Source organism: Vicugna pacos, unplaced genomic scaffold, assembly GCF_048564905.1.
Source record: "Vicugna pacos unplaced genomic scaffold, VicPac4 scaffold_66, whole genome shotgun sequence".
In the NCBI taxonomy this organism is placed as follows: Eukaryota; Metazoa; Chordata; class Mammalia; order Artiodactyla; family Camelidae; genus Vicugna; species Vicugna pacos.
This window is the reverse complement of record NW_027328747.1, coordinates 1189948-1212137: the sequence shown is the minus strand read 5'-3', so window position 1 is coordinate 1212137 and position 22190 is coordinate 1189948.

The window sequence follows — 22190 nt, the reverse complement described above, 5'->3', positions numbered from 1 at the left end:
AGAAACTTTGTGTTCCCTTCAAGCTAGGTGAAGGACGGCTTTCACACACACTTATCTCTCAGAACTGAGCATGTGGAGAGACGTTCGTTCATCTAGCACAAAGGGAACGGGTTGCAGGAGAAACACTTACTGTGGTTTCTCAGTCTGTTTCCTAGTGCCGGTTTGAAGTTCCTGCAGTTTTCACTGTAAAACCGAGTTGGAGCTTGTACCTCCCCATATATATGTATGGAGTGGAGTTGGCAACTGAAAAGAAACTTTGTGTTCCCTTCAAGCTAGGTGAAGGACGGCTTTCACACACACTTGTCTCTCAGAACTGAGCAGGTGGAGAGACGTTCGTTCATCTAGCACAAAGGGAACGGGTTGCAGGAGAAACACTTACTGTGGTTTCTCAGTCTGTTTCCTAGTGCCGGTTTGAAGTGCCTGCAGTTTTCACTGTAAAACCGAGTTGGAGCTTGTACCTCCCCATATATATGTATGGAGTGGAGTTGGCAACTGAAAAGAAACTTTGTGTTCCCTTCAAGCTAGGTGAAGGACGGCTTTCACACACACTTATCTCTCAGAACTGAGCATGTGGAGAGACGTTCGTTCATCTAGCACAAAGGGAACGGGTTGCAGGAAAACACTTACTGTGGTTTCTCAGTCTGTTTCCTAGTGCCGGTTTGAAGTTCCTGCACTTTTCAGTGTAAAACCGAGTTGGAGATTGAACCTCCCCATATATATGTATGGAGTGGAGTTGGCAACTGAAAAGAAACTTTGTGTTCCCTTCAAGCTAGGTGAAGGACGGCTTTCACACACACTTATCTCTCAGAACTGAGCATGTGGAGAGACGTTCGTTCATCTAGCACAAAGGGAACGGGTTGCAGGAGAAACACTTACTGTGGTTTCTCAGTCTGTTTCCTAGTGCCGGTTTGAAGTGCCTGCAGTTTTCACTGTAAAACCGAGTTGGAGCTTGTACCTCCCCATATATATGTATGGAGTGGAGTTGGCAACTGAAAAGAAACTTTGTGTTCCCTTCAAGCTAGGTGAAGGACGGCTTTCACACACACTTATCTCTCAGAACTGAGCAGGTGGAGAGACGTTCGTTCATCTAGCACAAAGGGAACGGGTTGCAGGAGAAACACTTACTGTGGTTTCTCAGTCTGTTTCCTAGTGCCGGTTTGAAGTGCCTGCAGTTTTCACTGTAAAACCGAGTTGGAGCTTGTACCTCCCCATATATATGTATGGAGTGGAGTTGGCAACTGAAAAGAAACTTTGTGTTCCCTTCAAGCTAGGTGAAGGACGGCTTTCACACACACTTATCTCTCAGAACTGAGCATGAGGAGAGACGTTCTTTCATCTAGCACAAAGGGAACGGGTTGCAGGAGAAACACTGACTGTGGTTTCTCAGTCTGTTTCCTAGTGCCGGTTTGAAGTTCCTGCAGTTTTCAGTGTAAAACCGAGTTGGAGCTTGAACCTCCCCATATATATGTATGGAGTGGAGTTGGCAACTGAAAAGAAACTTTGTGTTCCCTTCAAGCTAGGTGAAGGACGGCTTTCAAACACACTTATCTCTCAGAACTGAGCATGTGGAGAGACGTTCGTTCATCTAGCACAAAGGGAACGGGTTGCAGGAGAAACACTGACTGTGGTTTCTCAGTCTGTTTCCTAGTGCCGGTTTGAAGTCCCTGCAGTTTTCACTGTAAAACCGAGTTGGAGCTTGTACCTCCCCATATATATGTATGGAGTGGAGTTGTCAACTGAAAAGAAACTTTGTGTTCCCTTCAAGCTAGGTGAAGGACGGCTTTCACACACACTTATCTCTCAGAACTGAGCATGTGGAGAGACGTTCGTTCATCTAGCACAAAGGGAACGGGTTGCAGGAGAAACACTTACTGTGGTTTCTCAGTCTGTTTCCTAGTGCCGGTTTGAAGTTCCTGCAGTTTTCACTGTAAAACCGAGTTGGAGCTTGTACCTCCCCTTATAGATGTATGGAGTGGAGTTGGCAACTGAAAAGAAACTTTGTGTTCCCTTCAAGCTAGGTGAAGGACGGCTTTCACACACACTTATCTCTCAGAACTGAGCATGTGGAGAGACGTTCGTTCATCTAGCACAAAGGGAACGGGTTGCAGGAGAAACACTTACTGTGGTTTCTCAGTCTGTTTCCTAGTGCCGGTTTGAAGTTCCTGCACTTTTCAGTGTAAAACCGAGTTGGAGCTTGAACCTCCCCATATATATGTATGGAGTGGAGTTGGCAACTGAAAAGAAACTTTGTGTTCCCTTCAAGCTAGGTGAAGGACGGCTTTCACACACACTTGTTTCTCAGAACTGAGCAGGTGGAGAGACGTTCGTTCATCTAGCACAAAGGGAACGGGTTGCAGGAGAAACACTTACTGTGGTTTCTCAGTCTGTTTCCTAGTGCCGGTTTGAAGTGCCTGCAGTTTTCACTGTAAAACCGAGTTGGAGCTTGTACCTCCCCATATATATGTATGGAGTGGAGTTGGCAACTGAAAAGAAACTTTGTGTTCCCTTCAAGCTAGGTGAAGGACGGCTTTCACACACACTTATCTCTCAGAACTGAGCATGTGGAGAGACGTTCGTTCATCTAGCACAAAGGGAACGGGTTGCAGGAGAAACACTTACTGTGGTTTCTCAGTCTGTTTCCTAGTGCCGGTTTGAAGTTCCTGCACTTTTCAGTGTAAAACCGAGTTGGAGCTTGAACCTCCCCATATATATGTATGGAGTGGAGTTGGCAACTGAAAAGAAACTTTGTGTTCCCTTCAAGCTAGGTGAAGGACGGCTTTCACACACACTTATCTCTCAGAACTGAGCATGTGGAGAGACGTTCGTTCATCTAGCACAAAGGGAACGGGTTGCAGGAGAAACACTTACTGTGGTTTCTCAGTCTGTTTCCTAGTGCCGGTTTGAAGTTCCTGCAGTTTTCACTGTAAAACCGAGTTGGAGCTTGTACCTCCCCATATATATGTATGGAGAGGAGTTGGCAACTGAAAAGAAACTTTGTGTTCCCTTCAAGCTAGGTGAAGGACGGCTTTCACACACACTTGTCTCTCAGAACTGAGCAGGTGGAGAGACGTTCGTTCATCTAGCACAAAGGGAACGGGTTGCAGGAGAAACACTTACTGTGGTTTCTCAGTCTGTTTCCTAGTGCCGGTTTGAAGTGCCTGCAGTTTTCACTGTAAAACCGAGTTGGAGCTTGTACCTCCCCATATATATGTATGGAGTGGAGTTGGCAACTGAAAAGAAACTTTGTGTTCCCTTCAAGCTAGGTGAAGGACGGCTTTCACACACACTTATCTCTCAGAACTGAGCATGTGGAGAGACGTTCGTTCATCTAGCACAAAGGGAACGGGTTGCAGGAAAACACTTACTGTGGTTTCTCAGTCTGTTTCCTAGTGCCGGTTTGAAGTTCCTGCACTTTTCAGTGTAAAACCGAGTTGGAGCTTGAACCTCCCCATATATATGTATGGAGTGGAGTTGGCAACTGAAAAGAAACTTTGTGTTCCCTTCAAGCTAGGTGAAGGACGGCTTTCACACACACTTATCTCTCAGAACTGAGCATGTGGAGAGACGTTCGTTCATCTAGCACAAAGGGAACGGGTTGCAGGAGAAACACTTACTGTGGTTTCTCAGTCTGTTTCCTAGTGCCGGTTTGAAGTTCCTGCAGTTTTCACTGTAAAACCGAGTTGGAGCTTGTACCTCCCCATATATATGTATGGAGTGGAGTTGGCAACTGAAAAGAAACTTTGTGTTCCCTTCAAGCTAGGTGAAGGACGGCTTTCACACACACTTGTCTCTCAGAACTGAGCAGGTGGAGAGACGTTCGTTCATCTAGCACAAAGGGAACGGGTTGCAGGAGAAACACTTACTGTGGTTTCTCAGTCTGTTTCCTACTGCCGGTTTGAAGTGCCTGCAGTTTTCACTGTAAAACCGAGTTGGAGCTTGTACCTCCCCATATATATGTATGGAGTGGAGTTGGCAACTGAAAAGAAACTTTGTGTTCCCTTCAAGCTAGGTGAAGGACGGCTTTCACACACACTTATCTCTCAGAACTGAGCATGAGGAGAGACGTTCTTTCATCTAGCACAAAGGGAACGGGTTGCAGGAGAAACACTGACTGTGGTTTCTCAGTCTGTTTCCTAGTGCCCGTTTGAAGTTCCTGCAGTTTTCAGTGTATAACCGAGTTGGAGCTTGAACCTCCCCATATATATGTATGGAGTGGAGTTGGCAACTGAAAAGAAACTTTGTGTTCCCTTCAAGCTAGGTGAAGGACGGCTTTCAAACACACTTATCTCTCAGAACTGAGCATGTGGAGAGACGTTCGTTCATCTAGCACAAAGGGAACGGGTTGCAGGAGAAACACTGACTGTGGTTTCTCAGTCTGTTTCCTAGTGCCGGTTTGAAGTTCCTGCAGTTTTCACTGTAAAACCGAGTTGGAGCTTGTACCTCCCCATATATATGTATGGAGTGGAGTTGTCAACTGAAAAGAAACTTTGTGTTCCCTTCAAGCTAGGTGAAGGACGGCTTTCACACACACTTATCTCTCAGAACTGAGCATGTGGAGAGACGTTCGTTCATCTAGCACAAAGGGAACGGGTTGCAGGAGAAACACTTACTGTGGTTTCTCAGTCTGTTTCCTAGTGCCGGTTTGAAGTTCCTGCAGTTTTCACTGTAAAACCGAGTTGGAGCTTGTACCTCCCCTTATAGATGTATGGAGTGGAGTTGGCAACTGAAAAGAAACTTTGTGTTCCCTTCAAGCTAGGTGAAGGACGGCTTTCACACACACTTATCTCTCAGAACTGAGCATGTGGAGAGACGTTCGTTCATCTAGCACAAAGGGAACGGGTTGCAGGAGAAACACTTACTGTGGTTTCTCAGTCTGTTTCCTAGTGCCGGTTTGAAGTTCCTGCAGTTTTCACTGTAAAACCGGGTTGGAGCTTGAACCTCCCCATATATATGTATGGAGTGGAGTTGGCAACTGAAAAGAAACTTTGTGTTCCCTTCAAGCTAGGTGAAGGACGGCTTTCACACACACTTATCTCTCAGAACTGAGCATGTGGAGAGACGTTCGTTCATCTAGCACAAAGGGAACGGGTTGCAGGAGAAACACTTACTGTGGTTTCTCAGTCTGTTTCCTAGTGCCGGTTTGAAGTGCCTGCAGTTTTCACTGTAAAACCGAGTTGGAGCTTGTACCTCCCCATATATATGTATGGAGTGGAGTTGGCAACTGAAAAGAAACTTTGTGTTCCCTTCAAGCTAGGTGAAGGACGGCTTTCACACACACTTGTCTCTCAGAACTGAGCAGGTGGAGAGACGTTCGTTCATCTAGCACAAAGGGAACGGGTTGCAGGAGAAACACTTACTGTGGTTTCTCATTCTGTTTCCTTGTGCCGGTTTGAAGTGCCTGCAGTTTTCACTGTAAAACCGAGTTGGAGCTTGTACCTCCCCATATATATGTATGGAGTGGAGTTGGCAACTGAAAAGAAACTTTGTGTTCCCTTCAAGCTAGGTGAAGGACGGCTTTCACACACACTTATCTCTCAGAACTGAGCATGTGGAGAGACGTTCGTTCATCTAGCACAAAGGGAACGGGTTGCAGGAAAACACTTACTGTGGTTTCTCAGTCTGTTTCCTAGTGCCGGTTTAAAGTTCCTGCAGTTTTCACTGTAAAACCGAGTTGGAGCTTGTACCTCCCCATATATATGTATGGATTGGAGTTGGCAACTGAAAAGAAACTTTGTGTTCCCTTCAAGCTAGGTGAAGGACGGCTTTCACACACACTTATCTCTCAGAACTGAGCATGTGGAGAGACGTTCGTTCATCTAGCACAAAGGGAACGGGTTGCAGGAGAAACACTTACTGTGGGTTCTCAGTCTGTTTCCTAGTGCCGGTTTGAAGTTCCTGCACTTTTCAGTGTAAAACCGAGTTGGAGCTTGTACCTCCCCATATATATGTATGGAGTGGAGTTGGCAACTGAAAAGAAACTTTGTGTTCCCTTCAAGCTAGGTGAAGGACGGCTTTCACACACACTTATCTCTCAGAACTGAGCAGGTGGAGAGACGTTCTTTCATCTAGCACAAAGGGAACGGGTTGCAGGAGAAACACTTACTGTGGTTTCTCAGTTCGTTTCCTAGTGCCGGTTTGAAGTGCCTGCAGTTTTCACTGTAAAACCGAGTTGGAGCTTGTACCTCCCCATATATATGTATGGAGTGGAGTTGGCAACTGAAAAGAAACTTTGTGTTCCCTTCAAGCTAGGTGAAGGACGGCTTTCACACACACTTATCTCTCAGAACTGAGCATGTGGAGAGACGTTCGTTCATCTAGCACAAAGGGAACGGGTTGCAGGAGAAACACTTTCTGTGGTTTCTCAGTCTGTTTCCTAGTGCCGGTTTGAAGTTCCTGCAGTTTTCACTGTAAAACCGAGTTGGAGCTTGTACCTCCCCATATATATGTATGGAGTGGAGTTGGCAACTGAAAAGAAACTTTGTGTTCCCTTCAAGCTAGGTGAAGGACGGCTTTCACACACACTTATCTCTCAGAACTGAGCATGTGGAGAGACGTTCGTTCATCTAGCACAAAAGGAACGGGTTGCAGGAGAAACACTTACTGTGGTTTCTCAGTCTGTTTCCTAGTGCCGGTTTTAAGTGCCTGCAGTTTTCACTGTAAAACCGAGTTGGAGCTTGTACCTCCCCATATATATGTATGGAGTGGAGTTGGCAACTGAAAAGAAACTTTGTGTTCCCTTCAAGCTAGGTGAAGGACGGCTTTCACACACACTTATCTCTCAGAACTGAGCATGTGGAGAGACGTTCGTTCATCTAGCACAAAGGGAACGGGTTGCAGGAGAAACACTTACTGTGGTTTCTCAGTCTGTTTCCTAGTGCCGGTTTGAAGTGCCTGCAGTTTTCACTGTAAAACCGAGTTGGAGCTTGTACCTCCCCATATATATGTATGGAGTGGAGTTGGCAACTGAAAAGAAACTTTGTGTTCCCTTCAAGCTAGGTGAAGGACGGCTTTCACACACACTTATCTCTCAGAACTGAGCATGTGGAGAGACGTTCGTTCATCTAGCACAAAGGGAACGGGTTGCAGGAGAAACACTTACTGTGGTTTCTCAGTCCGTTTCCTAGTGCCGGTTTGAAGTTCCTGCAGTTTTCACTGTAAAACCGAGTTGGAGCTTGTACCTCCCCATATATATGTATGGAGTGGAGTTGGCAACTGAAAAGAAACTTTGTGTTCCCTTCAAGCTAGGTGAAGGACGGCTTTCACACACACTTATCTCTCAGAACTGAGCATGTGGAGAGACGTTCGTTCATCTAGCACAAAGGGAACGGGTTGCAGGAGAAACACTTACTGTGGTTTCTCAGTCTGTTTCCTAGTGCCGGTTTGAAGTTCCTGCAGTTTTCACTGTAAAACCGAGTTGGAGCTTGTACCTCCCCATATATATGTATGGAGTGGAGTTGGCAACTGAAAAGAAACTTTGTGTTCCCTTCAAGCTAGGTGAAGGACGGCTTTCACACACACTTATCTCTCAGAACTGAGCATGTGGAGAGACGTTCGTTCATCTAGCACAAAGGGAACGGGTTGCAGGAGAAACACTTACTGTGGTTTCTCAGTCTGTTTCCTAGTGCCGGTTTGAAGTGCCTGCAGTTTTCACTGTAAAACCGAGTTGGAGCTTGTACCTCCCCATATATATGTATGGAGTGGAGTTGGCAACTGAAAAGAAACTTTGTGTTCCCTTCAAGCTAGGTGAAGGACGGCTTTCACACACACTTATCTCTCAGAACTGAGCATGTGGAGAGACGTTCGTTCATCTAGCACAAAGGGAACGGGTTGCAGGAGAAACACTGACTGTGGTTTCTCAGACTGTTTCCTAGTGCCGGTTTGAAGTTCCTGCAGTTTTCACTGTAAAACCGAGTTGGAGCTTGTACCTCCCCATATATATGTATGGAGTGGAGTTGGCAACTGAAAAGAAACTTTGTGTTCCCTTCAAGCTAGGTGAAGGACGGCTTTCACACACACTTATCTCTCAGAACTGAGCATGTGGAGAGACGTTCGTTCATCTAGCACAAAGGGAACGGGTTGCAGGAGAAACACTTACTGTGGTTTCTCAGTCTGTTTCCTAGTGCCGGTTTGAAGTTCCTGCAGTTTTCACTGTAAAACCGAGTTGGAGCTTGTACCTCCCCTTATAGATGTATGGAGTGGAGTTGGCAACTGAAAAGAAACTTTGTGTTCCCTTCAAGCTAGGTGAAGGACGGCTTTCACACACACTTATCTCTCAGAACTGAGCATGTGGAGAGACGTTCGTTCATCTAGCACAAAGGGAACGGGTTGCAGGAGAAACACTTACTGTGGTTTCTCAGTCTGTTTCCTAGTGCCGGTTTGAAGTTCCTGCAGTTTTCACTGTAAAACCGAGTTGGAGCTTGAACCTCCCCATATATATGTATGGAGTGGAGTTGGCAACTGAAAAGAAACTTTGTGTTCCCTTCAAGCTAGGTGAAGGACGGCTTTCACACACACTTATCTCTCAGAACTGAGCATGTGGAGAGACGTTCGTTCATCTAGCACAAAGGGAACGGGTTGCAGGAGAAACACTTACTGTGGTTTCTCAGTCTGTTTCCTAGTGCCGGTTTGAAGTTCCTGCAGTTTTCACTGTAAAACCGAGTTGGAGCTTGTACCTCCCCATATATATGTATGGAGTGGAGTTGGCAACTGAAAAGAAACTTTGTGTTCCCTTCAAGCTAGGTGAAGGACGGCTTTCACACACACTTGTCTCTCAGAACTGAGCAGGTGGAGAGACGTTCGTTCATCTAGCACAAAGGGAACGGGTTGCAGGAGAAACACTTACTGTGGTTTCTCATTCTGTTTCCTTGTGCCGGTTTGAAGTGCCTGCAGTTTTCACTGTAAAACCGAGTTGGAGCTTGTACCTCCCCATATATATGTATGGAGTGGAGTTGGCAACTGAAAAGAAACTTTGTGTTCCCTTCAAGCTAGGTGAAGGACGGCTTTCACACACACTTATCTCTCAGAACTGAGCATGTGGAGAGACGTTCGTTCATCTAGCACAAAGGGAACGGGTTGCAGGAAAACACTTACTGTGGTTTCTCAGTCTGTTTCCTAGTGCCGGTTTAAAGTTCCTGCAGTTTTCACTGTAAAACCGAGTTGGAGCTTGTACCTCCCCATATATATGTATGGAGTGGAGTTGGCAACTGAAAAGAAACTTTGTGTTCCCTTCAAGCTAGGTGAAGGACGGCTTTCACACACACTTATCTCTCAGAACTGAGCATGTGGAGAGACGTTCGTTCATCTAGCACAAAGGGAACGGGTTGCAGGAGAAACACTTACTGTGGGTTCTCAGTCTGTTTCCTAGTGCCGGTTTGAAGTTCCTGCACTTTTCAGTGTAAAACCGAGTTGGAGCTTGTACCTCCCCATATATATGTATGGAGTGGAGTTGGCAACTGAAAAGAAACTTTGTGTTCCCTTCAAGCTAGGTGAAGGACGGCTTTCACACACACTTATCTCTCAGAACTGAGCAGGTGGAGAGACGTTCTTTCATCTAGCACAAAGGGAACGGGTTGCAGGAGAAACACTTACTGTGGTTTCTCAGTCCGTTTCCTAGTGCCGGTTTGAAGTGCCTGCAGTTTTCACTGTAAAACTGAGTTGGAGCTTGTACCTCCCCATATATATGTATGGAGTGGAGTTGGCAACTGAAAAGAAACTTTGTGTTCCCTTCAAGCTAGGTGAAGGACGGCTTTCACACACACTTATCTCTCAGAACTGAGCATGTGGAGAGACGTTCGTTCATCTAGCACAAAGGGAACGGGTTGCAGGAGAAACACTTTCTGTGGTTTCTCAGTCTGTTTCCTAGTGCCGGTTTGAAGTTCCTGCAGTTTTCACTGTAAAACCGAGTTGGAGCTTGTACCTCCCCATATATATGTATGGAGTGGAGTTGGCAACTGAAAAGAAACTTTGTGTTCCCTTCAAGCTAGGTGAAGGACGGCTTTCACCACACTTATCTCTCAGAACTGAGCATGTGGAGAGACGTTCGTTCATCTAGCACAAAAGGAACGGGTTGCAGGAGAAACACTTACTGTGGTTTCTCAGTCTGTTTCCTAGTGCCGGTTTTAAGTGCCTGCAGTTTTCACTGTAAAACCGAGTTGGAGCTTGTACCTCCCCATATATATGTATGGAGTGGAGTTGGCAACTGAAAAGAAACTTTGTGTTCCCTTCAAGCTAGGTGAAGGACGGCTTTCACACACACTTATCTCTCAGAACTGAGCATGTGGAGAGACGTTCGTTCATCTAGCACAAAGGGAACGGGTTGCAGGAGAAACACTTACTGTGGTTTCTCAGTCTGTTTCCTAGTGCCGGTTTGAAGTGCCTGCAGTTTTCACTGTAAAACCGAGTTGGAGCTTGTACCTCCCCATATATATGTATGGAGTGGAGTTGGCAACTGAAAAGAAACTTTGTGTTCCCTTCAAGCTAGGTGAAGGACGGCTTTCACACACACTTATCTCTCAGAACTGAGCATGTGGAGAGACGTTCGTTCATCTAGCACAAAGGGAACGGGTTGCAGGAGAAACACTTACTGTGGTTTCTCAGTCCGTTTCCTAGTGCCGGTTTGAAGTTCCTGCAGTTTTCACTGTAAAACCGAGTTGGAGCTTGTACCTCCCCATATATATGTATGGAGTGGAGTTGGCAACTGAAAAGAAACTTTGTGTTCCCTTCAAGCTAGGTGAAGGACGGCTTTCACACACACTTATCTCTCAGAACTGAGCATGTGGAGAGACGTTCGTTCATCTAGCACAAAGGGAACGGGTTGCAGGAGAAACACTTACTGTGGTTTCTCAGTCTGTTTCCTAGTGCCGGTTTGAAGTTCCTGCAGTTTTCACTGTAAAACCGAGTTGGAGCTTGTACCTCCCCATATATATGTATGGAGTGGAGTTGGCAACTGAAAAGAAACTTTGTGTTCCCTTCAAGCTAGGTGAAGGACGGCTTTCACACACACTTATCTCTCAGAACTGAGCATGTGGAGAGACGTTCGTTCATCTAGCACAAAGGGAACGGGTTGCAGGAGAATCACTTACTGTGGTTTCTCAGTCTGTTTCCTAGTGCCGGTTTGAAGTGCCTGCAGTTTTCACTGTAAAACCGAGTTGGAGCTTGTACCTCCCCATATATATGTATGGAGTGGAGTTGGCAACTGAAAAGAAACTTTGTGTTCCCTTCAAGCTAGGTGAAGGACGGCTTTCACACACACTTGTCTCTCAGAACTGAGCATGTGGAGAGACGTTCGTTCATCTAGCACAAAGGGAACGGGTTGCAGGAGAAACACTTACTGTGGTTTCTCAGTCTGTTTCCTAGTGCCGGTTTGAAGTTCCTGCAGTTTTCACTGTAAAACCGAGTTGGAGCTTGTACCTCCCCATATATATGTATGGAGTGGAGTTGGCAACTGAAAAGAAACTTTGTGTTCCCTTCAAGCTAGGTGAAGGACGGCTTTCACACACACTTATCTCTCAGAACTGAGCATGAGGAGAGACGTTCTTTCATCTAGCACAAAGGGAACGGGTTGCAGGAGAAACACTTACTGTGGTTTCTCAGTCTGTTTCCTAGTGCCGGTTTGAAGTTCCTGCAGTTTTCACTGTAAAACCGAGTTGGAGCTTGAACCTCCCCATATATATGTATCTAGTGGAGTTGGCATCTGAAAAGAAATTTTGTGTTCCCTTCAAGCTAGGTGAAGGACGGCTTTCACACACACTTATCTCTCAGAACTGAGCATGTGGAGAGACGTTCGTTCATCTAGCACAAAGGGAACGGGTTGCAGGAGAAACACTTACTGTGGTTTCTCAGTCTGTTTCCTAGTGCCGGTATGAAGTTGCTGCAGTTTTCACTGTAAAACCGAGTTGGAGCTTGTACCTCCCCATATATATGTATGGAGTGGAGTTGGCAACTGAAAAGAAACTTTGTGTTCCCTTCAAGCTAGGTGAAGGACGGCTTTCACACACACTTATCTCTCAGAACTGAGCATGTGGAGAGACGTTCGTTCATCTAGCACAAAGGGAACGGGTTGCAGGAGAAACACTTACTGTGGTTTCTCAGTCTGTTTCCTAGTGCCGGTTTGAAGTTCCTGCAGTTTTCACTGTAAAACCGAGTTGGAGCTTGTACCTCCCCTTATAGATGTATGGAGTGGAGTTGGCAACTGAAAAGAAACTTTGTGTTCCCTTCAAGCTAGGTGAAGGACGGCTTTCACACACACTTATCTCTCAGAACTGAGCATGTGGAGAGACGTTCGTTCATCTAGCACAAAGGGAACGGGTTGCAGGAGAAACACTTACTGTGGTTTCTCAGTCTGTTTCCTAGTGCCGGTTTGAAGTTCCTGCACTTTTCAGTGTAAAACCGAGTTGGAGCTTGAACCTCCCCATATATATGTATGGAGTGGAGTTGGCAACTGAAAAGAAACTTTGTGTTCCCTTCAAGCTAGGTGAAGGACGGCTTTCACACACACTTATCTCTCAGAACTGAGCAGGTGGAGAGACGTTCTTTCATCTAGCACAAAGGGAACGGGTTGCAGGAGAAACACTTACTGTGGTTTCTCAGTCCGTTTCCTAGTGCCGGTTTGAAGTGCCTGCAGTTTTCACTGTAAAACTGAGTTGGAGCTTGTACCTCCCCATATATATGTATGGAGTGGAGTTGGCAACTGAAAAGAAACTTTGTGTTCCCTTCAAGCTAGGTGAAGGACGGCTTTCACACACACTTATCTCTCAGAACTGAGCATGTGGAGAGACGTTCGTTCATCTAGCACAAAGGGAACGGGTTGCAGGAGAAACACTTTCTGTGGTTTCTCAGTCTGTTTCCTAGTGCCGGTTTGAAGTTCCTGCAGTTTTCACTGTAAAACCGAGTTGGAGCTTGTACCTCCCCATATATATGTATGGAGTGGAGTTGGCAACTGAAAAGAAACTTTGTGTTCCCTTCAAGCTAGGTGAAGGACGGCTTTCACACACACTTATCTCTCAGAACTGAGCATGTGGAGAGACGTTCGTTCATCTAGCACAAAAGGAACGGGTTGCAGGAGAAACACTTACTGTGGTTTCTCAGTCTGTTTCCTAGTGCCGGTTTTAAGTGCCTGCAGTTTTCACTGTAAAACCGAGTTGGAGCTTGTACCTCCCCATATATATGTATGGAGTGGAGTTGGCAACTGAAAAGAAACTTTGTGTTCCCTTCAAGCTAGGTGAAGGACGGCTTTCACACACACTTATCTCTCAGAACTGAGCATGTGGAGAGACGTTCGTTCATCTAGCACAAAGGGAACGGGTTGCAGGAGAAACACTTACTGTGGTTTCTCAGTCTGTTTCCTAGTGCCGGTTTGAAGTGCCTGCAGTTTTCACTGTAAAACCGAGTTGGAGCTTGTACCTCCCCATATATATGTATGGAGTGGAGTTGGCAACTGAAAAGAAACTTTGTGTTCCCTTCAAGCTAGGTGAAGGACGGCTTTCACACACACTTATCTCTCAGAACTGAGCATGTGGAGAGACGTTCGTTCATCTAGCACAAAGGGAACGGGTTGCAGGAGAAACACTTACTGTGGTTTCTCAGTCCGTTTCCTAGTGCCGGTTTGAAGTTCCTGCAGTTTTCACTGTAAAACCGAGTTGGAGCTTGTACCTCCCCATATATATGTATGGAGTGGAGTTGGCAACTGAAAAGAAACTTTGTGTTCCCTTCAAGCTAGGTGAAGGACGGCTTTCACACACACTTATCTCTCAGAACTGAGCATGTGGAGAGACGTTCGTTCATCTAGCACAAAGGGAACGGGTTGCAGGAGAAACACTTACTGTGGTTTCTCAGTCTGTTTCCTAGTGCCGGTTTGAAGTTCCTGCACTTTTCAGTGTAAAACCGAGTTGGAGCTTGAACCTCCCCATATATATGTATGGAGTGGAGTTGGCAACTGAAAAGAAACTTTGTGTTCCCTTCAAGCTAGGTGAAGGACGGCTTTCACACACACTTGTCTCTCAGAACTGAGCATGTGGAGAGACGTTCGTTCATCTAGCACAAAGGGAACGGGTTGCAGGAGAAACACTTACTGTGGTTTCTCAGTCTGTTTCCTAGTGCCGGTTTGAAGTTCCTGCAGTTTTCACTGTAAAACCGAGTTGGAGCTTGTACCTCCCCATATATATGTATGGAGTGGAGTTGGCAACTGAAAAGAAACTTTGTGTTCCCTTCAAGCTAGGTGAAGGACGGCTTTCACACACACTTATCTCTCAGAACTGAGCATGAGGAGAGACGTTCTTTCATCTAGCACAAAGGGAACGGGTTGCAGGAGAAACACTTACTGTGGTTTCTCAGTCTGTTTCCTAGTGCCGGTTTGAAGTTCCTGCAGTTTTCACTGTAAAACCGAGTTGGAGCTTGAACCTCCCCATATATATGTATCTAGTGGAGTTGGCATCTGAAAAGAAATTTTGTGTTCCCTTCAAGCTAGGTGAAGGACGGCTTTCACACACACTTATCTCTCAGAACTGAGCATGTGGAGAGACGTTCGTTCATCTAGCACAAAGGGAACGGGTTGCAGGAGAAACACTTACTGTGGTTTCTCAGTCTGTTTCCTAGTGCCGGTATGAAGTTGCTGCAGTTTTCACTGTAAAACCGAGTTGGAGCTTGTACCTCCCCATATATATGTATGGAGTGGAGTTGGCAACTGAAAAGAAACTTTGTGTTCCCTTCAAGCTAGGTGAAGGACGGCTTTCACACACACTTATCTCTCAGAACTGAGCATGTGGAGAGACGTTCGTTCATCTAGCACAAAGGGAACGGGTTGCAGGAGAAACACTTACTGTGGTTTCTCAGTCTGTTTCCTAGTGCCGGTTTGAAGTTCCTGCAGTTTTCACTGTAAAACCGAGTTGGAGCTTGTACCTCCCCATATATATGTATGGAGTGGAGTTGGCAACTGAAAAGAAACTTTGTGTTCCCTTCAAGCTAGGTGAAGGACGGCTTTCACACACACTTATCTCTCAGAACTGAGCATGAGGAGAGACGTTCTTTCATCTAGCACAAAGGGAACGGGTTGCAGGAGAAACACTTACTGTGGTTTCTCAGTCTGTTTCCTAGTGCCGGTTTGAAGTTCCTGCAGTTTTCACTGTAAAACCGAGTTGGAGCTTGAACCTCCCCATATATATGTATCTAGTGGAGTTGGCATCTGAAAAGAAATTTTGTGTTCCCTTCAAGCTAGGTGAAGGACGGCTTTCACACACACTTATCTCTCAGAACTGAGCATGTGGAGAGACGTTCGTTCATCTAGCACAAAGGGAACGGGTTGCAGGAGAAACACTTACTGTGGTTTCTCAGTCTGTTTCCTAGTGCCGGTATGAAGTTGCTGCAGTTTTCACTGTAAAACCGAGTTGGAGCTTGTACCTCCCCATATATATGTATGGAGTGGAGTTGGCAACTGAAAAGAAACTTTGTGTTCCCTTCAAGCTAGGTGAAGGACGGCTTTCACACACACTTATCTCTCAGAACTGAGCATGTGGAGAGACGTTCGTTCATCTAGCACAAAGGGAACGGGTTGCAGGAGAAACACTTACTGTGGTTTCTCAGTCTGTTTCCTAGTGCCGGTTTGAAGTTCCTGCAGTTTTCACTGTAAAACCGAGTTGGAGCTTGTACCTCCCCTTATAGATGTATGGAGTGGAGTTGGCAACTGAAAAGAAACTTTGTGTTCCCTTCAAGCTAGGTGAAGGACGGCTTTCACACACACTTATCTCTCAGAACTGAGCATGTGGAGAGACGTTCGTTCATTTAGCACAAAGGGAACGGGTTGCAGGAGAAACACTTACTGTGGTTTCTCAGTCTGTTTCCTAGTGCCGGTTTGAAGTTCCTGCACTTTTCAGTGTAAAACCGAGTTGGAGCTTGAACCTCCCCATATATATGTATGGAGTGGAGTTGGCAACTGAAAAGAAACTTTGTGTTCCCTTCAAGCTAGGTGAAGGACGGCTTTCACACACACTTATCTCTCAGAACTGAGCAGGTGGAGAGACGTTCTTTCATCTAGCACAAAGGGAACGGGTTGCAGGAGAAACACTTACTGTGGTTTCTCAGTCCGTTTCCTAGTGCCGGTTTGAAGTGCCTGCAGTTTTCACTGTAAAACTGAGTTGGAGCTTGTACCTCCCCATATATATGTATGGAGTGGAGTTGGCAACTGAAAAGAAACTTTGTGTTCCCTTCAAGCTAGGTGAAGGACGGCTTTCACACACACTTATCTCTCAGAACTGAGCATGTGGAGAGACGTTCGTTCATCTAGCACAAAGGGAACGGGTTGCAGGAGAAACACTTTCTGTGGTTTCTCAGTCTGTTTCCTAGTGCCGGTTTGAAGTTCCTGCAGTTTTCACTGTAAAACCGAGTTGGAGCTTGTACCTCCCCATATATATGTATGGAGTGGAGTTGGCAACTGAAAAGAAACTTTGTGTTCCCTTCAAGCTAGGTGAAGGACGGCTTTCACACACACTTATCTCTCAGAACTGAGCATGTGGAGAGACGTTCGTTCATCTAGCACAAAAGGAACGGGTTGCAGGAGAAACACTTACTGTGGTTTCTCAGTCTGTTTCCTAGTGCCGGTTTTAAGTGCCTGCAGTTTTCACTGTAAAACCGAGTTGGAGCTTGTACCTCCCCATATATATGTATGGAGTGGAGTTGGCAACTGAAAAGAAACTTTGTGTTCCCTTCAAGCTAGGTGAAGGACGGCTTTCACACACACTTATCTCTCAGAACTGAGCATGTGGAGAGACGTTCGTTCATCTAGCACAAAGGGAACGGGTTGCAGGAGAAACACTTACTGTGGTTTCTCAGTCTGTTTCCTAGTGCCGGTTTGAAGTGCCTGCAGTTTTCACTGTAAAACCGAGTTGGAGCTTGTACCTCCCCATATATATGTATGGAGTGGAGTTGGCAACTGAAAAGAAACTTTGTGTTCCCTTCAAGCTAGGTGAAGGACGGCTTTCACACACACTTATCTCTCAGAACTGAGCATGTGGAGAGACGTTCGTTCATCTAGCACAAAGGGAACGGGTTGCAGGAGAAACACTTACTGTGGTTTCTCAGTCCGTTTCCTAGTGCCGGTTTGAAGTTCCTGCAGTTTTCACTGTAAAACCGAGTTGGAGCTTGTACCTCCCCATATATATGTATGGAGTGGAGTTGGCAACTGAAAAGAAACTTTGTGTTCCCTTCAAGCTAGGTGAAGGACGGCTTTCACACACACTTATCTCTCAGAACTGAGCATGTGGAGAGACGTTCGTTCATCTAGCACAAAGGGAACGGGTTGCAGGAGAAACACTTACTGTGGTTTCTCAGTCTGTTTCCTAGTGCCGGTTTGAAGTTCCTGCACTTTTCAGTGTAAAACCGAGTTGGAGCTTGAACCTCCCCATATATATGTATGGAGTGGAGTTGGCAACTGAAAAGAAACTTTGTGTTCCCTTCAAGCTAGGTGAAGGACGGCTTTCACACACACTTGTCTCTCAGAACTGAGCATGTGGAGAGACGTTCGTTCATCTAGCACAAAGGGAACGGGTTGCAGGAGAAACACTTACTGTGGTTTCTCAGTCTGTTTCCTAGTGCCGGTTTGAAGTTCCTGCAGTTTTCACTGTAAAACCGAGTTGGAGCTTGTACCTCCCCATATATATGTATGGAGTGGAGTTGGCAACTGAAAAGAAACTTTGTGTTCCCTTCAAGCTAGGTGAAGGACGGCTTTCACACACACTTATCTCTCAGAACTGAGCATGAGGAGAGACGTTCTTTCATCTAGCACAAAGGGAACGGGTTGCAGGAGAAACACTTACTGTGGTTTCTCAGTCTGTTTCCTAGTGCCGGTTTGAAGTTCCTGCAGTTTTCACTGTAAAACCGAGTTGGAGCTTGAACCTCCCCATATATATGTATCTAGTGGAGTTGGCATCTGAAAAGAAATTTTGTGTTCCCTTCAAGCTAGGTGAAGGACGGCTTTCACACACACTTATCTCTCAGAACTGAGCATGTGGAGAGACGTTCGTTCATCTAGCACAAAGGGAACGGGTTGCAGGAGAAACACTTACTGTGGTTTCTCAGTCTGTTTCCTAGTGCCGGTATGAAGTTGCTGCAGTTTTCACTGTAAAACCGAGTTGGAGCTTGTACCTCCCCATATATATGTATGGAGTGGAGTTGGCAACTGAAAAGAAACTTTGTGTTCCCTTCAAGCTAGGTGAAGGACGGCTTTCACACACACTTATCTCTCAGAACTGAGCATGTGGAGAGACGTTCGTTCATCTAGCACAAAGGGAACGGGTTGCAGGAGAAACACTTACTGTGGTTTCTCAGTCTGTTTCCTAGTGCCGGTTTGAAGTTCCTGCAGTTTTCACTGTAAAACCGAGTTGGAGCTTGTACCTCCCCATATATATGTATGGAGTGGAGTTGGCAACTGAAAAGAAACTTTGTGTTCCCTTCAAGCTAGGTGAAGGACGGCTTTCACACACACTTATCTCTCAGAACTGAGCATGAGGAGAGACGTTCTTTCATCTAGCACAAAGGGAACGGGTTGCAGGAGAAACACTTACTGTGGTTTCTCAGTCTGTTTCCTAGTGCCGGTTTGAAGTTCCTGCAGTTTTCACTGTAAAACCGAGTTGGAGCTTGAACCTCCCCATATATATGTATCTAGTGGAGTTGGCATCTGAAAAGAAATTTTGTGTTCCCTTCAAGCTAGGTGAAGGACGGCTTTCACACACACTTATCTCTCAGAACTGAGCATGTGGAGAGACGTTCGTTCATCTAGCACAAAGGGAACGGGTTGCAGGAGAAACACTTACTGTGGTTTCTCAGTCTGTTTCCTAGTGCCGGTATGAAGTTGCTGCAGTTTTCACTGTAAAACCGAGTTGGAGCTTGTACCTCCCCATATATATGTATGGAGTGGAGTTGGCAACTGAAAAGAAACTTTGTGTTCCCTTCAAGCTAGGTGAAGGACGGCTTTCACACACACTTATCTCTCAGAACTGAGCATGTGGAGAGACGTTCGTTCATCTAGCACAAAGGGAACGGGTTGCAGGAGAAACACTTACTGTGGTTTCTCAGTCTGTTTCCTAGTGCCGGTTTGAAGTTCCTGCAGTTTTCACTGTAAAACCGAGTTGGAGCTTGTACCTCCCCTTATAGATGTATGGAGTGGAGTTGGCAACTGAAAAGAAACTTTGTGTTCCCTTCAAGCTAGGTGAAGGACGGCTTTCACACACACTTATCTCTCAGAACTGAGCATGTGGAGAGACGTTCGTTCATCTAGCACAAAGGGAACGGGTTGCAGGAGAAACACTTACTGTGGTTTCTCAGTCTGTTTCCTAGTGCCGGTTTGAAGTTCCTGCACTTTTCAGTGTAAAACCGAGTTGGAGCTTGAACCTCCCCATATATATGTATGGAGTGGAGTTGGCAACTGAAAAGAAACTTTGTGTTCCCTTCAAGCTAGGTGAAGGACGGCTTTCACACACACTTATCTCTCAGAACTGAGCAGGTGGAGAGACGTTCTTTCATCTAGCACAAAGGGAACGGGTTGCAGGAGAAACACTTACTGTGGTTTCTCAGTCCGTTTCCTAGTGCCGGTTTGAAGTGCCTGCAGTTTTCACTGTAAAACTGAGTTGGAGCTTGTACCTCCCCATATATATGTATGGAGTGGAGTTGGCAACTGAAAAGAAACTTTGTGTTCCCTTCAAGCTAGGTGAAGGACGGCTTTCACACACACTTATCTCTCAGAACTGAGCATGTGGAGAGACGTTCGTTCATCTAGCACAAAGGGAACGGGTTGCAGGAGAAACACTTTCTGTGGTTTCTCAGTCTGTTTCCTAGTGCCGGTTTGAAGTTCCTGCAGTTTTCACTGTAAAACCGAGTTGGAGCTTGTACCTCCCCATATATATGTATGGAGTGGAGTTGGCAACTGAAAAGAAACTTTGTGTTCCCTTCAAGCTAGGTGAAGGACGGCTTTCACACACACTTATCTCTCAGAACTGAGCATGTGGAGAGACGTTCGTTCATCTAGCACAAAAGGAACGGGTTGCAGGAGAAACACTTACTGTGGTTTCTCAGTCTGTTTCCTAGTGCCGGTTTTAAGTGCCTGCAGTTTTCACTGTAAAACCGAGTTGGAGCTTGTACCTCCCCATATATATGTATGGAGTGGAGTTGGCAACTGAAAAGAAACTTTGTGTTCCCTTCAAGCTAGGTGAAGGACGGCTTTCACACACACTTATCTCTCAGAACTGAGCATGTGGAGAGACGTTCGTTCATCTAGCACAAAGGGAACGGGTTGCAGGAGAAACACTTACTGTGGTTTCTCAGTCTGTTTCCTAGTGCCGGTTTGAAGTGCCTGCAGTTTTCACTGTAAAACCGAGTTGGAGCTTGTACCTCCCCATATATATGTATGGAGTGGAGTTGGCAACTGAAAAGAAACTTTGTGTTCCCTTCAAGCTAGGTGAAGGACGGCTTTCACACACACTTATCTCTCAGAACTGAGCATGTGGAGAGACGTTCGTTCATCTAGCACAAAGGGAACGGGTTGCAGGAGAAACACTTACTGTGGTTTCTCAGTCCGTTTCCTAGTGCCGGTTTGAAGTTCCTGCAGTTTTCACTGTAAAACCGAGTTGGAGCTTGTACCTCCCCATATATATGTATGGAGTGGAGTTGGCAACTGAAAAGAAACTTTGTGTTCCCTTCAAGCTAGGTGAAGGACGGCTTTCACACACACTTATCTCTCAGAACTGAGCATGTGGAGAGACGTTCGTTCATCTAGCACAAAGGGAACGGGTTGCAGGAGAAACACTTACTGTGGTTTCTCAGTCTGTTTCCTAGTGCCGGTTTGAAGTTCCTGCACTTTTCAGTGTAAAACCGAGTTGGAGCTTGAACCTCCCCATATATATGTATGGAGTGGAGTTGGCAACTGAAAAGAAACTTTGTGTTCCCTTCAAGCTAGGTGAAGGACGGCTTTCACACACACTTGTCTCTCAGAACTGAGCATGTGGAGAGACGTTCGTTCATCTAGCACAAAGGGAACGGGTTGCAGGAGAAACACTTACTGTGGTTTCTCAGTCTGTTTCCTAGTGCCGGTTTGAAGTTCCTGCAGTTTTCACTGTAAAACCGAGTTGGAGCTTGTACCTCCCCATATATATGTATGGAGTGGAGTTGGCAACTGAAAAGAAACTTTGTGTTCCCTTCAAGCTAGGTGAAGGACGGCTTTCACACACACTTATCTCTCAGAACTGAGCATGAGGAGAGACGTTCTTTCATCTAGCACAAAGGGAACGGGTTGCAGGAGAAACACTTACTGTGGTTTCTCAGTCTGTTTCCTAGTGCCGGTTTGAAGTTCCTGCAGTTTTCACTGTAAAACCGAGTTGGAGCTTGAACCTCCCCATATATATGTATCTAGTGGAGTTGGCATCTGAAAAGAAATTTTGTGTTCCCTTCAAGCTAGGTGAAGGACGGCTTTCACACACACTTATCTCTCAGAACTGAGCATGTGGAGAGACGTTCGTTCATCTAGCACAAAGGGAACGGGTTGCAGGAGAAACACTTACTGTGGTTTCTCAGTCTGTTTCCTAGTGCCGGTATGAAGTTGCTGCAGTTTTCACTGTAAAACCGAGTTGGAGCTTGTACCTCCCCATATATATGTATGGAGTGGAGTTGGCAACTGAAAAGAAACTTTGTGTTCCCTTCAAGCTAGGTGAAGGACGGCTTTCACACACACTTATCTCTCAGAACTGAGCATGTGGAGAGACGTTCGTTCATCTAGCACAAAGGGAACGGGTTGCAGGAGAAACACTTACTGTGGTTTCTCAGTCTGTTTCCTAGTGCCGGTTTGAAGTTCCTGCAGTTTTCACTGTAAAACCGAGTTGGAGCTTGTACCTCCCCATATATATGTATGGAGTGGAGTTGGCAACTGAAAAGAAACTTTGTGTTCCCTTCAAGCTAGGTGAAGGACGGCTTTCACACACACTTATCTCTCAGAACTGAGCATGAGGAGAGACGTTCTTTCATCTAGCACAAAGGGAACGGGTTGCAGGAGAAACACTTACTGTGGTTTCTCAGTCTGTTTCCTAGTGCCGGTTTGAAGTTCCTGCAGTTTTCACTGTAAAACCGAGTTGGAGCTTGAACCTCCCCATATATATGTATCTAGTGGAGTTGGCATCTGAAAAGAAATTTTGTGTTCCCTTCAAGCTAGGTGAAGG